Here is a 23,395-nt window from a genome sequence, read left to right as displayed (position 1 = left end):
TCTCTTTTTTTTTAAAAAATCAATGATCCTTAAGGTCATTTTTAGAAGTTAGGCTTTCCAAAATCCACTTGAACAAAGCCTTGGAGCTGTCTTATGTCATATCACTTGATATGTGATTATAATTCTGCAAGACAGTAAAACTCAATTGACAGTGGTGAAAGGTAAGATGGGAGTATTTCCAGTAGTTAATAAATGAATGTGAGTATAGTAAAAGAAGAAATGAACATTTTTAAGGGCTTCTATGTTCCAGGCTCTATACTACTAACAGATATTTCATTCGATCCTCACAACATCTCTGGGAGGTAGGTAGCTATTATCCTCCTTTTTATTAAATTTATACATTTGATTGAGTTGATGCAGACAGAGCATAAGTCACTTGCACCCAGGGTCATACAACTATTATATATCTGAGGCTGGATTTGAAACATTCTGTCTCCAAGCTGAATACTTTTTCTGAGGTGTCACCTACCTGCCAAACCCTGTTTTTTGCTTTATGGTGTATAAATAATTGATAATGATACTTTCCACAGTGTTTTCTTACAGGGGCACATTGCCAGGTTTTTCAGTCATCCAGGATTACAGTGATGACCCAGTTTATAATCCTAGGAACTGTGATATAAATAATAGACAGCATGGCTGTTTCATGGAAAAGCTCATCATTGCCAAGGGTTGGTCTGAAAAGCCTCTTAGGAATGAGATGGTTTACATTCCTAGGAATCGATGTCCAGGATAATCATGTCTTTAGAAGCCCAACTATAGGAAGTTGGCTACAAAATTCTTGGGAGATTTTGGGGGGAATGAGGAGGGAGGAACCTGGTTCTTGGGATCAAGGGCTTATGAGGGCCCACCCACATAAACAGGGGGAGGTTGCTAAGTATGAAATGATCCTCCAAGTTCCAAAAAATTTAGTGGGATTATACCTCCCAAACCTCCTTTGAGTGAAAGGGCATCTGTTTGAAGACAAACATCTTTGGTGGGATCGGAAAGAGTGGTGCTAGCTTTTACTCACATTAAGCCTAGTTTTAAGCCTTACAAAGTCAGCAGGTTCCCCAGGTCATGAGAGGTGCCTGGAACTCCAGCCAGAAAGTGTATGGTACTGTGGCTAATGAAATACTCAAGTACAGGTTGACAGTGAGATAGATTAAATGAGCAAGCTACCTTAACATCAAGGATACTAAACTATAGGATTCTAGGGAGGAAGAGAGCTGAATGAATTTGAAGTGGGATTCATAGATGGAGAGCTGAAAGGAACTGCACCAGCCGTCTAATCCAACTCCTCCCTCATTTTACATATTAAGAAACTGAGGTCACTGGTATTTAGTGATTTGCTTAACGTCAGACAGATTGTTTCAGGAATGATATGAACCCAGACCCTCTGACTGTAGAACCAGTGCGCCTTCCTTTTTCTGTTGCCTGGCTGACTCTGACCAGTCAGTCAATAGGAAAGAAAGAATTATTATTTTCTGACAAAGGAGTCACTTGGTATTTTTGTACTCAAAAGACTTAAAGAATGACAGTATACTCTTTTTTTGGTTTTTTATTATTTATTTATTTTTTTTTTAATTTTTTAATTTATTTTATTTTATTTTTTTTTTGCAAAGCAAAGGAGTTAAGTGGCTTGCCCAAGGCCACACAGCTAGGTAATTATTAAGTGTCTGAGGCTGGATTTGAACTCAGGTACTCCTGACTCCAAGGCTGGTGCTCTGTCCACTGTGCCACCTAGCTGCCCCCTGACAATATACTCTTGGTAGTTGAAAGAATAGTCACTAAATGGGGAAAAGTGATGACAGGTGATATAATTATATTATTCCCTTCAAATTCCTAACTGAAATAGTTGCAATGACTTTTACATACTTTTTTAGTAATGAAGGACAGTCACGGGAAAGTTGCTGGTCCCTTGTTATTGATACTGACAGAACAGAAGTTCTTGTGTGGTATGATAATTCCTTTATAATTGAATTTCCTTAATAAGAAAGGAAGAACTGACATGGGGAAATCAGGTGGGGGAAGCTCCAGGGTTTTCCTGTAATGTAAGCTATTGCTGGTCAAAAGAGTGTGGATTGTTTAAAGGAAACCTGTAACCCCAGGTTACAGGAAAAACAAAAAACAAAAACAACAAAAACCCAAAGTTCATGTCTTAACTGATTTTTGTCTAGTCCTGTTATCACATTAGAAACAATTATTGAATTAAACAAAAAAAAGAAACTTTACTTTTTCTCTTAGTCAAGCAAGTAGTGTTTCTTTAGATTCTTTGCTTTTTAGTAAACAGTTATTGGTAGAACAAAGGGATTAGTATTAATTAGGGGGATGGCAATTCCCAATTTAGAGCAGTCACTGGGGCCAATAATTTCTTGTCATGACTCCTCTGCCTAGTGGAAGAGTCTGAAAGTAGAAGATATTATACTGTATAAGGACAGTCTCGAGGAATTTTAGCAAAATATCTATAAAATTGTTTCTTTTCTGTCATCTCTGCAGCCTCAAAGAAGAAATTAGTCAAACAGGGCTAGAAAAAAGACTGATGCAGCAAATATGGGTTGGTTGCTTCTTATAAGCTTGGTGTAATTTTGTCATCTGTCTGTTTTTCTGTGTGCTTTTTAAAATGAGCTTTCAATTTGTTTTCCCTCCCCAGCTACCTTAGAGAAATGTTATGATTAAATTATTGAAAGACCTTTGAGGTCCTCAGGAGGAAAAAAAAATCTCTAAATTGAATACCATTTCCTTATTTTTTCCAAGTTAAGCTGAATCCTAAAATCTTTATTTGAGAATAACTTTGAGTAGAATGTAGTGTTTGTTTTTTTTTTCAAATTCCCATCAAGATATTGAAAGTACATAACATGGAGTATTTGGTATTAGTGCATTTTGAACACATAATAATTATGAATTTATATTTTATGGTCACCTTATTGATAATCCATAATCTAAAGTACTAAAAATTATAAAAGTATATTCTCCTATACAGAAAAGATCATACTTATTTAAACTTGTTTTGATATAATGCTACAGCCATTGAAAGAGACATTTTAGGCTATATGAAAAAATATATAGTTAAAGAATTATTTTAAGAATAAAAGTGACAAATATCTGGAAATTGCATGGAAATAGTATTGGTTCTGGGAGTCTGAGACCTCGTATTTAAATCTTGTCCTTGACAGCCTCTGAAATTTACTAATTGTATGACTTTGACCTAGCCACCCTGGGCTTCCAGTGGTTCTTCCACTGTAAAAGGAGGGTTGGATATCCTGTCTCATTCCTTATATGATCATGGTTATAGGTATTAAAATATAATTGTTTCCTTTGTATTCTATATATTTTTATTTTATCCATTTGAAAACATTCTGAGGTTTTATAAGATTGCCAAAGGGGTCCATCACACACACACACACACACACACACACACACACACACACACACACACATGCGTGCGCTCAATTGAAAGACACTGGTCTGCAAGATGTGCCACAAATTCCTCAAACTATGTCCAAAATTGATCTCATTCCTGATTCTGCCTTCCGGAACCAAACCTTCTGCTTTGATTCAGTCTTTGTGGTACCATTGTTCACTTAATTTCCTCATGCTTAAAACCTTGAAACCTCTTGTATCCAATCAGTTGCTCAGTCTTGCTGATTCTTTTATCTGATCCTGCTTAAACTATTCTTTCTTCTATTTTTCTCTGACCCCTCTTCATTTCTCCATCATACTGCTGTCAGATGAATATTCCTTATTATAGATCTTGTTACACTCTTCCTGTTTTTAAAACTCTTTAATGGAATCCCTATTGCTTACTGATTAAGGACCAAACTCCTTAGCCAGAGATATCCAGAGAGGCCTCATAAAGACTAAATGGCCTCAAAGCCCCTCCTGATTCCAGATTCGAGTTTCTGTGATCTGATCACTCCCCCTTAACATACCTTTTGCACTTGTCAAAAAGACTCCCGGACTTCTCTCACATTTTCTTTGTGCATTTTTGTTCCCTAAGCTTGAAATAATGCCTTTCTCTTCCCATTTGGCCTCTTTTTTAAATCCTATAAACAGGTAAATAAAAATATAATCTCAAATACTACCCATTCAATGAATAACAGGAACAGTAATAATAGCAGGTATTTTTATAAGGCTTCAAAATTTCTAATGTATTTTTCTTACATTGTCTTGTTTGAGTGCTACCCACTATGTACCTACAAGTTCTGGGCACATAAAAAAATCAAAAACAGCTCAACCCCTCAAGGAGCTCCCATCCTAAAGAGGAAGATGACACATAAAGAAACTAGGAATGATAAAATAGATCGATAATTTTACATCTCTGTTCCAAGAATGTAAATTTTAATTGATATTTGTTAAATTCTGAATATTATAGAATTAAATAGAAAGTGAAGATTTTGAGAAATATTGCAGATAGTACTATTTACATTTTATAGATGAGGACACTGAGACTCAGCATAAGAGACATTCTCATTCAATCAGGTGATTCATAATGTAGCTAGTAGCTAATGTCAGAAAGATTTGAATTAATGTTCTTCTGACTCTAAAGCCAAATACAACTCACATTAAGCTTACTCTGATTTGTCCTCCCAGTTGATAAAGATCTTTCTTACTTCAACTTTGCTTACTTCATTTCTACATTTGTAATATGTTATTTTATATGTGTCCTGTCTCTCTACCAGCCAATTCTCATTGATGGGAAGGAACTATGTCTATCCCAAATTTTGTATCTTTCTTCATTGTTCTGTATAGCAGGTACTTTAAATTTTGTTCATTGAATTGAATTGCAGAATTTGAATGTGTCCTTACTTGTGCCAGCATTCCAGTGTGTTGATCCTGTGGGATTAAATATTATTGCCCTGATTGATGTTTTTCCTCTGGTGCTCCCTTGCCTAGAGTCACAGTGAATTAGGGTACAACATTTCTATCTACGTTATGGCTCAAATTGGGGACAAGGCATAGAGAGAGAAAGTGATTTTTCAAGATGATTGTCGTGGGGGTTTTTTTGCCCTCCCATCAATCTTTTTTTTTTTTTTTTGGTTTGTAACACTGTATTTTCAGAATTGAGTGCCAAGGCATACATACTTCATATTATATTCCACTGCTGTATCAATATCTTTGTCATCTTAATATACCATGCTCTGGGGGTCATTGTTAATTCATCCACTTTTTTTTTTAAATTAAGGTCCAACTTGACACTGATCAACTTATATACTCTCCTGTAACTGAAAAAGCTTTTCTTTCAACACTCTTGAAGCAACACCTAAGATACCATCATCTTTGGAAAGCAAATTGCTAAGGTGTTCATAACTCTGCTTTTCCAGTCAAGGTATTGTCCTGAATAATTTTGCGATTCTGTTATGTTGGTTTTGTTTTTGTTTTTTTGTGTGTGTTCAGTAAAGTTATGCAAATGATCTAATTTCATTTCTCACTCTATTTCTCATAAACATATGTTATGCTGGATTTTCTCTACTGTTATGCAAGGTATTCAGTATTGCAGTTGTTTCCAATGAGTCATAAGCCATTTGTAATTCATGAATGTACAGCATGTGAGGATTTGATATCCTTTACATTTCTTCTTAAAATTACGAGGCTCTAAAGAAAAGATACAAGAAGACACACTCTTGCCTCTTGGGCAGAGGCACATATTTTCTGACATTTTGATGTATTGATTAGTTTTGATGATTTTTTTCCCTCTTATTATATGGTGTAACTCTCTGAGAGCGGGGGGGGGGGGGGGGAAGGCTACAAAGGGAAATTTTGATGTAAAAAAAAATTAAAAGGTATCACTTAAATTTAGTTAAAAAAATGACCAAGCTTGCACATATTTGATTGATCATTGAAGATGTGACACAAAAGCTACCTGTTTCATGACTGGTAGCAGTATTCTGATATGTGATTACAATTTGCTTGTTTAATTTATAAATTTTCAAAAGAAAGAGTAATGGGTGATTAGTTGACAAGGTTTTTGAGGATTACTTTTTTTCTTTTTTAAAATATTTTATTTATTTTTCCCAACTCCATGCAAAGATAGTTTTAGGATAGTCTTTTTAGCTATGATTGAAAATTTGTTTTTCTCTTTCAGGCTGTTTCTTCTTAGTTGCCCCTTTGAAATGAAGTCTTAACAATTCTTTTCTAGATTTAAGTAAGCTTCTCCTTATTTTCTAGCACAACTTTTCCTCCCAGCCTTCCTTTTACTTTTATCTGACATTCATTTGATTTGTCAGCCGAGGTTACCTTTTTAATGAAGCCATCATCATGTTCTTTCCTCTCACTGAACTGACAGTGTTATTCTAGTGAGTGAACCTTTGCTTCCTCTTGGAACAGTTTTCTTGACAGGGACCTTAGTTCTTATCTTATTTGATTTTTTAAAAAATGGTGTCTGAGATGCCAGTTGCTCTGAGGAATCAATGATCCAATAGACTGCAGATGATTCTTTCTCCAGTGACAGATAACTCAGAGAAATGCTTATCTCATGGTGCTGAGGACAAGAGATTTGATGGAGTGACTTCCCATTGGAACTTCCTAATATGCATTACTTGTGGATACTTTTTTAAAATTGAGGATTTCGTCTTTTACTTATTTCTGGGTAGTTTACTAGAATGATAGTTTTAATTGAGGTAGCTTTTAAAAATACACTCATAAAGAAATAATAGCATGAGGCTGCCCTCTTTGGAACAAGCCTGCACTTGGGTTCTCAACGACGCTCTGCTATAAATTTGTTTTGGGATCTCAGTGAGCAAGCAATTCAGTTTTCTACGGAAGCCAACTATGCCTATTTAAATTATAGATATAATTCAAAGACCTGTTGAAGTAGTAGCAATGGAGTGACCAGTCCTGGTGATGATACAGGTACAGAATAGATACAGGTACAGAATAAATTGTGTACCATCCAACCTCTCGTAATATGGAGCCTCTACCCCAGCAACCTATTTGGATATCACAAGATATAAAAGATATACACAGGATACTATAATATCAGCAAAATTGATTAGTATTGTAAGAGAATTTGTAGGGATTATTTCAACCCAGGAGTATCAGGAAAGACTTCATGTAAGAGATAACATTACGTTTTACTTTACTAACATTTTTTTAGTTTCAAAAAATTGTTTTATTGCTTTTTTTAAAAAAATTATTTAATTACCACCCAAGTAACTATACCCCTTCTTGCTTGTATAAAACTCTTATCTACCTTTTTGTAAGTAGATAGATTAAATATTTATTAAGCCCCTATTATGCACCGAACAGTTTTAGGACTACATAAGAATACAAATACAAGTAAAAAGAAAGATGATCTTTATCTTAAAAAAACAACAACCCTCAAACACTTTACACTGAAAGACAGCACACAAAAGGGAGGTGAAAATGGAGGTGGCTACTTCCTCAAATGGAGTTTTGGAAAGGAATTCACCAATTACAGGTAGATGTCTTCTCAGCTTTGGGATAGAGCTGGAGAGATGATCTGAAGAATTAACAGATTGTTCCAGGGTTGGAGAAATTTGGTGGTATACAATGTATTCTGTGCCCATAGTCTACCATTGCTAAGATTGGTCACTCTATTGATTAGTACCATGATAGAGGAAATAATATTTTAACAGATTTTTGAATTAGATCTTTAATTTAAACAGGTAAAAATTTGGTTCTGTAGGATAACTCTGAGTAGTAATGTAGACATGGTAAAAACAGAAGGTACACACACACACGCACATATATACATACATATTTGTGTGTGTGTGTGTGTGTGTGTGTGTGTAATGGAATAGGTAGTAGTTCATTTTATCTGTAATTTAATATGTGGAAGGGTAGTAATTTATAACTAGAGAATAGAAGGAAAATATAATCATAGGATGTTTACCTGGAAAGATAAATCATAGAGATATTCTAATATAAGTTCTTTTTATTTTTTGAGGAAACTAAGACCAAGAGGTTAAGTGGATTGTATAAGGTCACAGAAATAATAAGTAGCAAAAGCTAAAACTTTAACCCAGGGCCTATGACTTGAAATCTACTGTACCACAATGGGGAAGAGGGAGACCTATTAGGACATTATGGCAGTGTTCTAAGTGAGAGAATAAAGTAGAACAAAAGAAATGGAGAAGAAAGGATGGTGAGAAGAATGATTTAGAGATAGAATACCATTGGGGAATAGACAGAGAGAGGAAGACAAATAATTTAACATGAGGTAATGTTGGGGTTCTGAGTCTGGGTAATTGTATTAACAAAAAAATTGATTGGTGTTTTTGAAGGGCAAGATGATGGATTTGATAGGGTTTTTTTTTCTGCTTAACTCATACCTTTTGTAATTCAAATGTATAAATGCAAATTAGTTTTTGTTGTATTTTTTCTGACCAATTAGTTTTGATACTCAATCATTTTTGAAAACTTAAAAATGTTTAGAATAGGTTACTTGAAATAATTAGCTTATCTTTTATGTTTTACAGAAGTGTATTTATTTATTTGTTTGGTTGTTTTTTTTGCAAGGCAGTGGGGTTAAGTGGCTTGCCCAAGGTCACACAGCTAGGTAATTATTAAGTATCTGAGTTCAGATTTGAACTCAGGTACTCCTGTTGCTCTATCCAGCGTGCCACCTAGCAGCCCCAGGAATTCTTTCTATATCAAAGAAAAGCAAATTTGAAATTAAACAAAATAATTGAAGCTGGAATTTAAAGAGAAATTTAAAACTATGAAACTATTGGGAGAGAAGTGATGAAGATACTGCTTTTTATTCCCACTCATAAAGCTGCCTAAAAAACTCCAAAACCATCTATTTTACAAAAGGCCCTTGACAATTTATTCCTTGAAATGAGTTTTAACCAGAATCATGGTGGACACTGAGATGACCTGCTGACCTGATTTCTCTAAAACTGGAGCTGACAGCTGGTTTTCCTCAGAAAATTGAGTTTGCTTGGAAGTTTACAGAATTTCCCCTAACAGAATTTCACCCTCCATTATTCCTCCCCCCCAAAAAAGCATCATTTCCCAGGCTCTTAATTAAGATGATTTTAAAAGAATGTTTTAAATAATAACTTTTTAAGAGCCTTTTGTAAAGTAGATTCTTTAAGTTAGCTCATTTCTAGCCAGTGTTTGCCAAGAATTTAAACATTTCTTTCTCATCCATTTTCTTTCAACAGAAAAAAATCTTTTCATTTTTGGCCATAGTTTCCTTCCAAGGATATATTTCATTTTTAATTTGAAAGGGAGCAGTATTTCTCTATTCTTCCACCTCTTTCTTCTCAGTTGAAATAACTTCTTATGATTTAATCAGCACTCCAAGATTCTGGGTGTGATCTAGGCCAGTTTTGAGACTGTAAAACATAACTAATAGCTACACTTTTTTTTTTAAAACTATTTGTCTCCATAGTAAGGGAAACCTTTGATAAATTAGGGAAATTGGAAGTCAGGATTAAGGGAGAGTAGCAGATATATAGGCTCTAAAGCTATTCTGTGTCTAAATTGTGAATGTTTAAAAGATAAAGAGATACATATTTTGTTTATCATCTATCTCCTTTTATAGAGACAGAATGTTAGAGATAGAAGGGACCATTGAGACCATCTGGTTCCAGTTCTATAATTTTATATCAGATTTTGTGTTGTTTAAACACAGTGGGTACTTGATGAATTTCATTAGTTAATTCTGGCAACTTGACTTGGCCCCAGTGGAAAGACCTGGTTAGGTCTGAGGCTCTAGAAACCCAAGTTTTTTAATAAAGCTTTTTGGGAAAGACTGCATATGATAATTTCACAATTGTTCCGTGTTTTTATCATTTAAATCTTAAGTCAGTATCATTAACTTATATTTTTGCTTTCATTTGACATTTATCTTTTTCTCTTCCTCCCTGCCTATGGAATATGTATGTACATTGTGTGTTGTTGTTTTCCTTTCAGTTGTGTCTAATTCTTCTCATTCCTTTTTGGGGTATTCTTGGCAAAAAGAGCTACTGGAATGGTTTGCCATTTCTTCCTCCAGCTCATTTTATAGATGAGAAAACAGAGGTAAACAGGGTTAAATGACTTAAGGGACTCACACAGTTAGTAAGTAAGGATCTGAAGCCAGATTTAAACTCAAGATGAGTCTTTCTGACTCCAGATCTGGTTATCTTCACTCTGCCATCTGTTTATCAGTTGACAAACTTTTAAATGCCTAGTATGTGCAATTTATTTATTAACTGTTAGGAAATAGTTTGCTATGTTCTAGCCACTGTACTAAGTTCTGGATTTCTTAAAAAAAGAGGCGAAATGAACCCTCAGAGTGCTCATAATCTAGAGGAGATCAATGAAATTCTAAAGAATTTTCACCCTTTATCATGTTTTGCTCTATCAGTTTTCTTACTTAATCTTATTTCTTGCCCGGTTAACTCAGATTAATAATTGACACACTCAGCAAAAAGAGGCTTTCTAGATCTGGCCTAAAAATATTAATATCAACGCTAATTAAAATCAATGGGCCTTTCTTTTGTTGGTTGCAGGTGGCAGTTTTCTCTGCTCTATTAATATGATTGGCATCTCGGGAGGGAGTAGAAATGGCTGTTTTATGCATTTATCATAAAATGTTAAAATCAGTGCCTCTGAAACCTTGTATGTCAACTAAAATGAATGGATTCAGAAGAGTAACTTCCTAAAAAGATATTTTATAAGCCTAGTACATTCACCTTGGACTGAGTGACAGCAGGAAGAACTGATGCAAGTTATCTATACTATTCCACCTAGATTGTTCCCTTGCAAAAGATTCTTTTGTCCTTTGGGGATGTAGAATATGTTGATCTTTGGGGGCATATTCTGATTGTCATATCACATATTCTGATAGTCATATTACAAATGTCTGAAGTAGTACATCTTGGCCCCTAAGTAAGTAAACTATTAAAGGAGAAGATTGATTTTGTTGTTGAGTTGAGTTATGTCTAATTCTTTGTCACACCCATTAAGAGTTCTCTTGACAAAGATACTACTCCAATTCACTTTACAGATGAGTAAAGTAAGTTCAAGTGATTTGCCCAGTGTCAATTTGGGCAAAGTAAATTTCGGATTATTATTTAGCCTATCTTATCTCTTGTCTTATTCAAGACTCTCTAAAACCTGGGTTGGAGGAAACTATTCCAGTTCAATCCTATGTATGGATAGTGAAATTCTTTTTTTTTTTAATTGCAAAACTGGGAGGGAGAGGGAAAACTGAGGTACTAAGGGTATATATTTAGAGATCCTTGGACTCTGGGTGAAAGGTAATATTTCAAGGCTGTTTAAATTTATGCATACATTATTAAATAATTTGTACAATTAAAATATTGAGTTTAATCAGGTGAATCCAATATACTCTGACTCTAAGGTAGAAAAAGTGAAGTGCCCTTTGAGTATAGGCTAGAACCTTACTCACTTAATATTTTTTGCATCAGTGAATAAACTATTAATTAACTATTAAGTCACTGACCCATTTCTTGTACATTTCCCTTAAAGCCATATTCTTTGATTGTCATATTCTACCAAAACCAAACCAAACCAAAATAAAAATCCTTTGAGTATTGATAAAATTGAACAAGTCTGGCCCTGTATAAGATTAAGTTTGTGACACAGCAGAATTTTTCTCCTTCCCCCTTAAATTTCAGTTTAAAGTCTTCCTTGTATAGATGGGTAAACCTACCACCTTCTTAATCTTTATAAGATTATTCAGATATCTTCAACCTTGGTCTGGAAAATCAAAACAATGCATTTGTCTCATCTCTGCCACTGTCATCTTGTTCAATCTCCATATCATCTCTTGTATTTCAGAGCCCTGGCTTTTAGCTAGCAGAAAAACATTACATAGACCTCACTAGTCCTACAGTCTTCCAAGTCCTTAGAGATATGGGAGAGGAAGGATAAATATGCTTTTTCTGATAATATTATCTATTCTTGCTCTACTGAATAAGCAGAATCAGTGTATAAGGTTCAGTCTAGTCAAACTTTGAGGCATATCTCAGCTCCATGATTCAGGAAGACCTATTTTCCCATTTTCCTTGTACAAGGGTCTGTCCTTGTTGATAGGGAGACTTTCGCTCCTGGAAGTCTTTCTTTCTTTACACCTGTCAGTGACTATAACTCCTTAATGGTCTTGTTAATTGTTTTTATTATTTATTTTTCATTCACCAATTTATTTAGTGACAACTAAAATTTTTATAATTTACTAATTAACTTTTGTTATTCTCAGTTTTTAATTTGTATCAGCCATCACTGTATCAGAATCATAATAAGGAAAGTAGCTATTATACATGTCCCCAGTCTTTATTCTGGGAGAATTCAGCACTAGATGAATAAAGGTTCCATGAGGAAAATATTGATGCCATTATTAATAGATTTTTCTTCTGGAATATTAAATAGGAATTCTGAAAATGTTTATTTCATGTTTTAGCTTTCCAGAAAACTTTTTTTTTACTAAATTAAATTTTTTTCTTTACAAGATTGTTTTCTTCCTGTTTTATTTCAGGGGTTTTCCATACTTTCATATCGTTGGATAAGCACTTTCAAGTTAGATCACTATATTTCAAATCTAAAATGGCCTAATAATACAAGTTAGTTTGGGAAACTGGTGAAAAAAACATCTAAATAAAAGTTTGTGCTTTTTTTAACTTTCATTTTTAGTTTATTTAAGATCTGTAAGCTTTATTTGGTCTAAGGGTAGCGAAAGTGAATGGTATCTGTAAAATAGAGGGTAGGGAGATGGGAACAAGTGTCTACCATGTCTCATTTGATCCTCACAATAACCCTGGGAGGTAGGCACTCTTAAAAATCTCACTATTTTTACAGTTAAGGAAGCTGAGTCAGACAACAGTTTAAGTGACTTCCCCAGCTAGTTAATGTCAGAAACTGCATTTGGTCTTTTTGCTACTAAGAATATGCCAGGGAACTTGACTTTTCTTGGAAAAATTCTAGAATGGATCCCTAAAGAGTTGGTTAATAAACATCTCTAAAAGGAAGCTGTGATCACAGAGGGATTTCATCAAGAACAGGCCATGCCCCAGACTCTTATTTTCCTTTTGTGATAGATTTACTATGCTAGTCGTTCAGGGTTAGACTGTATATCTCACCTAGATTTTAGCAAAGCATTTTCATAAAGTATTTCATATTGTACCTATAGAAAAAAGGAGCATTGTGGATTGGACCATGATACAGTTAGATGAATTTGGCTTGGTTGAATAATTAGATTTAGAATGTAGTAATTAATAGATCACGACAACCTGTCAGAATTTCTTCCCACATTGTAGTGCTTAAGGTATTGCTATTTGGACCTTTTTGATTTAATAGTTTTATCTGTGGCTTAGATAAAGGCACAGGCTGCATGCTTTTCAGATCTTTGGATCACGCAGTCCTAGGAAGGGTGGGGGATAGCCATAGTGAGTGGTCAGAACCATCTGCACTGAAGCATTTCTAGCAGATGGAACATAGGTATAGCTGGTTTTTTTTGGGGGGGTTCCCTGATTCTCTCTCTCTCTCTCTCTCTCTCTCTCTCTCTCTCTCTCTCCCTCTCTCTCTCTCTCTCTCTCTCTCTCTCCCTCTCTGGGGGAGAGAGAGAGAGAGAGAGAGAGAGAGAGAGAGAGAGAGAGAGAGAGAGAGAGAGAGCTGTCTTGTGGAGCCCACTAGATCTGACTGTACCAGGCTAGAGCATTCATTGGCTTGAATATTAGAAGAGGCACTCAGGGGAGAGAAATAGAAAGTTTCTATTTGATTTCAAAAAATCAATTTTATAGATTCAAGTTGGGGGAGAGCAGTTTATTTGAGAAAGATTTGGGATTTTAGTGGATTATATGCTCAAGAGGAGTCAGCATTGTCATATAGAACCCATAAAAGCTAATGAGCTGCCTTAAGAGAGACACAGCAAAAAAGGTGGCAGTCCCCTCTATATTCTGTCCTTTTCAGACTTCATCTAAGGTATAGTATTAAATTTTTCTATCACAGTTTATATAGAGTCAGAGGAGGAAAACAATGGTGTTCAAAGGTGAAGGAACTGGGGATTTTAACCTGGAAAATGTTAGAGCTGTTTTCAAGGTTTTGGTGAAGGCAGAATTAGACTTGCTTTGTAATCCTCAGAAAGCAAAGTCAGGAGCAGTGGGTAAATGATAAAGGCAAATTTAGGCTTATTTCAAGGAGCCAGCAAACCCTGGGACTTGGAGGAAACATTTATTTAGTTTTTTGGTTATTGTTTTAGTTATGTATGTTTGTTCATGGCCCCATTTGGGTGTTTTTTGTTGTTGTTGTTGTTGTTTGTTGTTTTGGCAGAGATCCTGGAGTGGTTTGCCATTTCTTTCTCCAGCTCTTTTTTACAGATGAGGAAATTGAGGCAAACAGGAGTAAATGACTTGCCCAGGGTCACTGAGGTCAGATGAGCCTTCTTGACTCTAGGCCCAACATTCTATTCAGTGTGCAATTCTTTTTAGTCCTTTAATAATTTTTTTTTTGTAAAAATACTTTATCTACCAGGATTAATCCATGAGCGAGTGAGAGTGAGAGAGATGGAAGGAAGAAGGCAGGGAGAGGGAATGAGGGAGAGAGAAAGATAGGTAGATTGGAAACTTCTGGTATTTATTTATAATTCAAAATAATGACCATTTATTCTCCTGGTGTTGTAAGAACAGTAGTAAATGGACACATGTAAATGTGTGGCTATTACACATACATACATACACACACCCACACACCCATATATTTCGCCTATAAACCTGGATGCATTCTCTGATAGCTATATTTAGCCTCAGTGGAAACTTTTGGAATAGCCTTTATGTAGAGAAGAACTCTTATAGCTAGGCAACTCAGAAGTCTAAGACTCCAAAGATGCAATTTCTTTGTCCTTATTGTGATTATTCCCTAGTTTGGCATCTCTGGGTTCCTCAGGACTTTTCATCTCCACAGCTAACCTCCATCTCCCAGGGCTGGCTTTCATCTTAACTTACCATGGTCATAGTCCTCAAACCTACCTCTTTCCTTGACTCTTGATTGGTTTTCTAGAGAGGATGGCCTGCTTTTCAAAGGGCCACAATGACTATGCATAAAAATTATTGAGCTCTCCAAAGAGCTTTTATTTGTGGTTTTATAGTAATACTTAGTGTAATATATATATATATATATATATATATATATATATATATATATATTGATAAATGTTTAAAATGTTTATTAATTAAAAAATAAAAATAATAAAATGATTATAGGTTAACATAAATAACTACTTTTTAACAAACAAAAAGCCATGAGGCAAGTAGCATTGTTGTACAAATTACAAATATTTTTGCAATTTTTTTTCTAATGTCTAGCTTCAAAGAAGACAGCTGGTTGCTCATATTTACTTCTGCATTCAATCTGTTGCTGATGCTATTTTGGTTGAAGTATTTGAAGAAAATGGAAAAGTAATTTAATAGTCAAATAATGTCTTAATATTAATATAAAAATAGTTTTGACCTCATAGAACTCTTGAAAATGCCTCAGGTACCTTCAGGCTTCTGTGAACCCCACTTTGAGAATCACCATCATGTTGCTAAGATTGTCTGTGGAAAATCAATAAGAGAATTCATGCTGGAGTCTGATAATAATGAGATCATAGATTTATTGAAGTATAAGTTAAGTTTACCATTACAGTCTTCTCAATTCTTAGATTCTAAACCTTGCTTCTTTTCTTCTCTCTTATCTGATTAGTTATAAAATTATTTAGATTGTCTCCTCTGTTTCAAGACAGTTTCTTTTTCAAGCTCTCATCTCTTTTCTCTTTCTGCCTTTATTCTTTTTAATAACTGAGGCAAAAAATCCAAAAAAAAAAAACCAAAACAAAAATAACCCAACAAATCTAATACAGGAGACAATTTTTCTGAACCTCTCATTTTCCTTTAATCCCACTGGCTTTTTACATAGCTTTAGGTATTACTTATATACTCCATAAACTCCCTAGAGTTGGAGATCACTTTCTCTTCATTTCCTCAGAACCTAGTGCATTGACTAACATAAGAGTGCTTTGCTGATTATCATAGTCTTAATATTGATGTTTTAATCTATATGGGGATATTATTTCATTTTTGCCTGGGATTTGTTTAGTGACTGCCAAATTAGAAATAAAGGCAGGTCTTCTGCAAAGATGGAATAGGACGAGAAGAGTTATCTCCCACAAATACTCCAACAAGCTCTCAAAATTCACCAGAAGCAACCATAAAGAAAACTAAAGAAAAATTGTTAAAATAAGATTCCTCATCCATCCAGTCTAGTACTTAAGAGATCCTGTCTTCATACAAGCCAGGCTGCTTATAGTAACTGGGCAGCCCAGGGCCCATGCAACCCACAGTTGAGCCACAGACACAGAAAGGACCAGGGCAGTACATCAGAAGCAAAGCACTTTATCTCTTAAAATTTTTTAAAATAGTTTTTTCCCTCCCAATTACATGTCAAGGCAATTTTTAGCATTCATTTTTACAATATTTTGAGTTACAAATTTTTTCCCTCCCTCCCCTCTTCTGGAAATGATAGGCAGTTTTATATAGGTCATACATGTACTGTCATGTAAAACATATTTCCATATTAGTCACAGTTGTAAAAGAAGAAACAGATCAAAAGTGAAAAAACCATGAAAAAGAATAAAGTGGAAAAAATGCTTTGATCTGCATTCAGAGTCCATCAGGTTTTTATCTGGCTGTGGATAGCATTTCCCTTTGTACTTGTCTTGGATCCTTGTGTGGTTTGGAAGAGCTAAGTCATTCATAGTTGGATCTTCACACTTTGTTGCTGAGACTGTGCACAATATTTTCCTGGTTCTGCTCATTTCACTTTGCATCTATTCAAAAACAGCTTTCAAGATTTTTCTGAAATCATTTCTTGTTGTATAACAGTATTCTGTTACATTCATTTATCTCAACTTGTTCAGCCATTCCTCAATTGATGGGCATCCCCTCAATTTCCAGTATTTTGCTACTATGGAAAGGGCTGCTATAAATATGTTTGCACTTATTTTCCCTTGTTTTTAATGATCTCTTCAATGTATAGACTTTGTAGTGATATGCTGAATCAAAGGGTACACACAGTTTGGTTGCCCTTTGGGCATAATTCTAAGTTGCTCTTGAGAGTGGCTGGATCAGTTCACAGCTCCACCAACTGTGCTTTAGTGTCCCAGTTTTCCACCATCCTAAACCACCATTATCATTTTCTTTTTTTTGTCACATTAGCCAGTCTGATAGGTGTGAGATGATACCTCAGAGTTGTTTTAATTTTCATTTCTCCAATTCAAAGTGATTTAGAGTACTTTTTCATATTCATATAAATAGCTTTGATGTCTTCATCTGAAAACTACCTATTCATATCCTGAGACCATTTCTCAATTAAGGAAGCACTTTGAATCTTGCAGGAGCCCTACTAACTATAATTTACAGCATCCAGTTAGGGTCTGTCAAAATCACAGCAAAGAATGGAACCAACTCTTGAGTTCAGAAGAGATTAGGAACAAAACCTAAGTATAACCACCAGGAGAATCTGAGCCAAACTAGGGATTCTTGTAGAGGCTGGGGCCCAATTTGAACTATTAGCCTCTAGGAGACCAAACAGGATCTGCTTACACCATAAAAAGGAATGGGAAGGAACAGAGCCTGACTCAAGTACAAGATCTGAATCTAGAAACTAAAATTGGAGTTAGGCATAAACAGAAGAAATGCCAAGTACAATAAATATGGTAGATTGAAAGAAGTCCAAGAAGCAAACCCTTTAAAAGAGTAACTCTACAAGTCTGAGTAGTTACTTAGAGAAAAGGATGATTTGACAAACAAGGACTATATGAGCACCTGAGTTAAATGAATCAATAAGAGAAGCAAAATGGAATTTTAAATGAAAGCTGTAAAGAAAAGAGTAGATGAATAATAACTATGAACAGAAAGTGATATGTTACTCAAATCAATTCCCTGATAATTTGATAATAACTCCATGAGATGAGAAATACTTAAAATAAAAAAGTTTGAGGAAAAATAGAATATCCTAGGGGTAGAGCCAAGATGGCGGTGTGAAGGCAGTATTCCCCGAGAACTCCGACCCCTCCAAACCCCCCCAAAACAAAGGATGGCTCTAGCTAAAATTTCGAGGGGCAGAACCCACAGAAGGACTGAGTGATACATTTCCCCAGTCCAAGATAACTTAGAACTTCCGCAGGAAAGGTGTGTTTCACCAGGACTGGGGGCTGGAAAAAAAGCTGTGGCACAGCCCAGTACAGCCCAGTGCAGCCCAGAAATCACTGGCAACAGCTTGAGGGGGCAATGAGAGAACTCTGCTGTACCTGAGTTCCTGTGGAGTGAGGAGCACCTGCTGCAGAATCTGCAGTGAGAATCTGGGGAAAGCAGCCTGCACCTCCAGAGATGGTAAGGGAAGTCTGCAGAAATTTCTTTCCTCTCCCTGGGGTAGAACTCTGCGGTTTGCCTACAGTCACATATTGCAGTTTGGGCTTCCATACTAAATAACCAAGCTGGATCCCTCCTTATAGCCCCAGGGCAGAGGACAGTGCCGTGATCATCTACATATCAAATTACAGACTGGAGAGCATAAGACCTTGGAGGCAAAAAGGTCCTAGTGGGGTGTTCCCTCCCCCCCCCAAAAAAACCCCAAAGCCTTGGAAGTGATGTCTTGGGCTGAAGAAATGAGTAAACACCAGAAAAGAATCTGACCATAGAGAATTACTTTAGTCCCATGGAAGATCAAAACACATTCTCAATGATGACAAAATTGAAGCTTCCAAGACCTCCAAGAGAAATAGAAAATGGGCTCAGAACTATGGATGAAAAGACTTTGAAAAGCAATTAAGGGAGGTGGAGGAAAAATTGGGAGGAGAAATGAGAGCAATGCAGAAAAATCATGAAAACCAAATCAAAAGGTTGGTGAAAGATATACAAAAAAAAATACTGAAGAAAATAAAATGTTAAAAACCAGTTTAGGTCTAATGGAAAAAGCAAAACAAAAGGCAAATGAGAAGAATGCCTTTAAAAGCAGAATTGGCCAGCTGGAAAAGGAGATAAAAAAATTCTCTGAAGAAAATAACTCCTTCAAATGCAAAAATGGAACTAAAGGAAGCTGATGACTTTGTAAGAAATCAGGAAGAAATAAAACTCTTCCAAAAAAAGCCAAAAATTAGAATAAAATGTGAAACATCTCATTGGAAAAACAACTGACCTTGAAAACAGATCCAGAAGAAATACTTTAAAAATTATTGGACTATCTGAAAGCCATGACCAGAAGAGCCTAGACTTCGGTTTTCAAGAAATAATACAGCAAAATTGCCCTGAGAGAGATCCTAGAAGCTGAGAGTAAAATAGAAATTGAGAGATTTCACCAGTCGCCCCCTGAAAGGGATCCCAAAAGAAAAACTTCCAGGAATATTATAACCAAATTCCAAAACTCCCAAATCAAAGAGAAAATTCTAAAAGCTTCCAGAAACAGACATAGTTGTCAGGATTACACATTTACATTAAGGGATCCTAGGGATTGGAATATGATATTTCAGAAGGCCAAAGATCTTGGTTTACAACTGAGAATCAACTACCCAGCAAAACTGAACATCCTCTTTCGGGGGAAAAGATGGGCTTTCAATGAAACAGGGGACTTTCAAACTTTCCTAACGAGACAACCAGAGCTGACCAAAAAGTTTGATCTCCCAGTACAGGATTCTGGTGAACCATAGAGGGTGTGGAAGAGAGGGTCTTGATGATGTTAAACTGTTTGTATTCCTGCATGGGAAGAAGATATTGATAACCCATATGAACTTTCTCATTTATATAAGAGCTGTTAGAAGGAACATATATAGACAGGACATAGGAAGGAGCAGAATACAATGATATAATGTGGTAAAGGGATGGAGTCAATGGGCGATGGGGGAAAGTACTGGGAGGAAGGAAAAGGAGATGAAGAAGAAGCTTAGAGATTTCACGTAAGAGTCAAGAAAAAGCTTTTTCAATGGAATGGAGGGAGGGAAGGCAAGGGGGAATGAGTGAGCCTTCATTCTCATTGGAAATGGCTCAGGGAGGAAATGACATGCACACTTAATAGGGTGAGGAAATCTATCTTGCTCTGGAGAAGGATGGGAGGAAAGGGACGGGATGAGGGGGAATGGGGAGAGGGAAGGGGTGAATAGGTAATAGAAGAGAGGGAAGATTGAGGGAGAGGGTACTCAGAGGCAACACACTTTTGGACAGGGCCAGGATGAAAGGAGAGAGAGAACAGAATAAATGAGAGTGGGGAGAAATAGAGTGGAGGGAAATACAGCTAGTAAATAACAACTGTGGGAAAGTAGTGAAGCAACTTCTCTGGTGGACTTACGATAAGACAGAGTTGGTATCTGAACACAGACCGAAGTACATTTTTTTCTTCTCTCTCTCTGTTCTTGAGGTTTCCCATCTTCTTGGGGGGGTATGTTTATTCTTATGTTTACTCTTATGACATTCAGTTTACATTAATGCATGGCATGGAAACAGTGTAGAGACTGTCAGCCTTCTGGGGGGGGCAGAGAGGAGGGGGGAAAACTGTAGAATTCAGAGCCTTGCAAAGAATGATAGGTACATATTACTACTGTGTATAATTGGAAAACAAATAAAATGTTAAAATGTTAAAAAAATTAGAATATCCTGTAAGATATATTTATCAGAAAGGAATTATTGGAACTCCTTCATCCCTACCTCCTAACTTCATGCTTTCTTTCTTCAAGTTGAAGTCCCACCTTCACCAAGAAGTGTTTCTCCCCAGTATTCCTTAATGTTATTGCCTTCTTTCTAAGAGGATCTCTAACTTACCCTCTGTGTATCCTGTTTGTACAGAGCTAGACTGTGAGTTCTTTGAGAACAGAGAGACTGCCTTGTATTTTCTTGGTTCTTCAGTTTTTAGTGCTGTTCCTCACACAGGAGCAAGTAATATGAGTAATGTATGTATAGCAGGAAGACCTACATATTAAAGGATTTAGATGGTTAAAAACAGCTGGGAATGAGACAGAAATGGAATCAGAACAAGAACTGAAGAGAAAACAGAAAAAATATAGAAGGCTTAAGAAATAGTTTAAGTAAGTATAGGTAGGATAGATTAGTATAGAAATAGTATAAATTAGTATAGGTAAATATTTAAATTAAATATATCCCTTATTCTTTTTAAATTGCTTTTATGATACCCTTTTTGGGTATATAATAGTTATTTCTGGATATGTGTAACCCCTCTTGTGACCCCTTACTGATGCGTTCCCCCCCTTTTTTAAGGTTTTTGCAAGGCAAATGGGGTTAAGTGACTTGCCCAAGGCCACACAGCAGGTAATTATTAAGTGTCTGAGACCGCATTTGAACCCAGGTACTCCTGACTCCAGGGCCAGTGCTTTATCCACTATGCCACCTAGCAGCCCCCAAGATGCCTCCCTTATTTCAAAGAAAACTTTTTTCAGTAAAACCACCTGTAGGAGTACTATGTGACAAGGTCTCACAATGTTCATTATATTATGCTCTATTGTTATTGTACCTCTAGAGGAGGGGGAGATGTGCTGCAATCAGTTTTCTACAGCGGGTTTTGGTTTTTCATATACCCAGTTAGCTATTTTTATGTGTGTCTTTTCATTTGTATTGTTGTCTTCTAGTTCTGGTTATTTCCCTTATATCACACCATAGGAATTTTACTCATAATTAGTATAAAATATGTTTCCATTCCATTCATTATATCCAGTCATTTTCCAAACAGTGGGCACTCAATTTGTTTTCACTTCTTTAAAGTTTTCTTCAAATGCAATAATTGTCCCTCTCACCTCTCCTCTCCCACCTGTTGAGAAAACTTGAGTAAAAACAAATTCCCAAGTAAGCCAAGTCTATTTATCTAAACTTCACACTTGTAAATATATGTGTGTGTATGCATATATATGCATACACACACATATACACACACACACATGTTATTTCTTCCTCATTTTTAAGAGAACCCAGTGATATTATTGGGCTATCTTGACTTGATTGTGAATTGAATTTAAGTAAGGCAGAGTTGCACAAAATTGTCAGCCTCACTCTCTTCCTGAGTCATAAGTCAAGATGACTGAAAATAGTCAGTGCATGATCTTGATGTCTTTTTTCCTGACTACACAGACCTTCAAGACTGTTGCAATGGATTATTCTCATCTTTCCATTCTACCAGTGGAAGTTTTCACATGTTTGAGATAAACACTCCCCTAAATCACAAACTGATTTGAGACTCTTTACCCTGGTTTAGTCTGTCTGCCAAGATAGTTTAGTGTGTGTGACCATTCTACAACTTCTTGCCACTCCAGGTGAGAATTGAATCAGGTGGACAACAAAGATTGTTGAGAAATCCTGAAACCGTATATACAAGTATACCCACATGTAAGCATGTATATGTATATATGTCTCTATATATGTGTGTATTATGTGTGTGTGCATACATTTGTGTGTGTTTATACACACATTTGCACTATAGGTCTTTTACCTCTCTTTCACAATATGGGTTTCATACTTCATCATGAATCCTCTGGATTCTTGGGTTGGTCATTGTGTTATTCTAAGTTCCCAAGTCTTTCAAAGTTGTTTCTTAAATACCCTGGCCTCCTGTTTCCACTTCCTTCACTCTGTTTTTAGTTCATACAAATCATCCCTGGTTTCTTTGAAACCATTCCTGTCATCTTTTTCTTATGGTACAATAGTAGTATTCTATTACATTTATATACCATAACTTGTTCAGCCATTTCCCAGTTGATGGATATACCCTTTGTTTTGAATTAGTAGTGTTTTTTTTATCAAGGTTTTGTCACTTAATTCTCACAATAGAAAATAATTTTACGTATTAGATTTCTGATCTTCAGAAAACTGTATTGAAATATATTTAAAATACTAAACATTATCTATAATTCTAGAAACTCATTAGATTGTTCAGTCAAGAGCCAGATTTGATGTTTGTGGAAAATTTTCTCACCTCATTCAAATTTGCACAAAATCTTATCTATATCAAGCTATATACATATACATATACATATACATATACATATACATATACATATACATGTACATATACATATATATATATATATATATATATATATATATACACACACACATACTAATAGTGATTGTTTGAATAAAAGTAAAAAACCCCAGCATATTCAATTGCTGAACATGAAGATGCAGAACTGATTTGTGATCTTCCATTATATCTTAGTCTTTGCTGGTGGGTTTGAAATGTTACTTATTTTTAGAGGAAGGAGGGCTAAAAGCCCATTTGGAAACTTAAAATAAGGAGCCCCCTTTTAAAAAATAACCTTAAATAGACCAGAACATTTATACAGAAAAGCAAACAATTGAGAAATGGCATAATCTTAGTTGGAGTTTGGTTGAGTCAGTTAAAATTATAGTCTTTCTTCCTGTGGCTCGTATAATGACTTACAATCTATTTTTAGTAGATATTGTACTGTTTACTT

At 35.6% G+C, this 23,395-nt stretch overlaps 1 protein-coding gene across 9 annotated transcripts in view; it reads left to right on the top strand.

Moving 5' to 3' along the window:
* Nucleotides 1-23,395, top strand: part of NCK2 (NCK adaptor protein 2) — a 236,150-nt gene that overhangs the window by 94,458 nt on the left and 118,297 nt on the right. For 3 of the 9 annotated variants that reach the window (XM_074192180.1, XM_074192177.1, XM_074192179.1), the window contains one exon: nt 5,162-5,305. The exons of the other annotated variants lie outside the window; for them this stretch is intronic. The gene's annotated coding sequence lies outside the window, so the exon portion shown is untranslated. The remainder of the gene's footprint in view (nt 1-5,161; nt 5,306-23,395) is intronic. 9 annotated transcript variants of the gene reach the window in all.

The sequence above is a fragment of the Macrotis lagotis genome, chromosome 6 (genome assembly GCF_037893015.1).
Source record: "Macrotis lagotis isolate mMagLag1 chromosome 6, bilby.v1.9.chrom.fasta, whole genome shotgun sequence".
NCBI classification, from domain to species: Eukaryota; Metazoa; Chordata; class Mammalia; order Peramelemorphia; family Peramelidae; genus Macrotis; species Macrotis lagotis.
The sequence above is the reverse complement of the archived record's forward strand: the minus strand, read 5'-3'. Positions and strand labels throughout refer to the sequence as shown.